Genomic DNA, 1193 nt, shown 5'->3' on the forward strand with positions numbered 1-1193 from the left:
CCATTCAGCTTTTTTAAAATCTTGGAAACTTTCCATTTTTTTCCATGGTAAAACTTTACTAGGTTTTCATCAGGAGAGACTTCCAGGAGAACTAAAAGCACCTATTCTCTCTCCTTTTAAATTTATTGGCATAACACTGCATATCATAAAGTTTTATGCTCCTTAAAGTCTCTCTATCTGTAGTCGCATCTCCATTACATTGTTACTGTTTGTGTCTTTGTTTTCCCTGGATTAATCTTGTCAAGCTTTTTCCTATTTCCTTTACTTTTCCAAAGAATCAGTTTTTGGTTATTGTCAATTTCAGTCATTTTTTTGTTTTCAAAAAAATTAATTTCTAAATTAATAGTTAATTTCTGCCTTTATCTTTAAAATTATATTTTAAATTATTAATCATAACAAAATTTACATACATTTGAAAAACAGAGGGATATATGGGAATGACTATATATTTGATTTACATTCCTTGGTGGACATAAGGGTCATGGAGGGGCTTCTGCTCTAAGTTTTACATCCTCCTTCTTCCTTTGAATTTATTTTGTTTTCTCTTTCAGGTTTCCTGAGTTGAAAGCTTTGTTCATTTGTTTTCATTTTTGTGTTTTCTGTGAAGTGCATTGAAAACAATAAATTAGCCCTCTAAATACTGCTTTGGGTATATCCCACAGTTACAAAATTGCATAAATGGAAAAGTTGCTTTATTCATTTGGTGGAAGGGTTTTATCAATAGCTGTCCTTCTATTATTATGTACTACTGCCATTTGGCATTCATTTTTATTTACTATGTGGTAGGCCTAAGAGAGTAAAAGTAATACCAAAGAGTTCTTCTGATCAAGGAGCTAACAATTTCAAATGGTAAAAACAAAAATTAGATAAATTGAGTGCTGAAAAGGTTTTCATCATGATTTTTCTCATCCTTTCTGGCCTACAATTTTAGCCTGTCTGCCTACATTTAGCATAAACTCAAAGAAGAGGGAATAAGTGGAGGAAGGGGATACAAAGTCATATTCAGCTGTAGGCTAATAATGTTAGCAGTGGCCATAGTGTATGTTTATTACCTGAACTTTGATTTTGTATCAGATAGTTGGTGATAAGAGTTTTGGAAGTTCCTACAAATGATCTATTACTTAGGTCAATGGTTCTTAACCTGGGTCTGTGAACCTCAAATAAAAATATATTATATATATAAAACTATATAA

This window comes from Rhinopithecus bieti, unplaced genomic scaffold (assembly GCF_001698545.2).
Source record: "Rhinopithecus bieti isolate Rb0 unplaced genomic scaffold, ASM169854v2 scaffold_33437, whole genome shotgun sequence".
NCBI classification, from domain to species: Eukaryota; Metazoa; Chordata; class Mammalia; order Primates; family Cercopithecidae; genus Rhinopithecus; species Rhinopithecus bieti.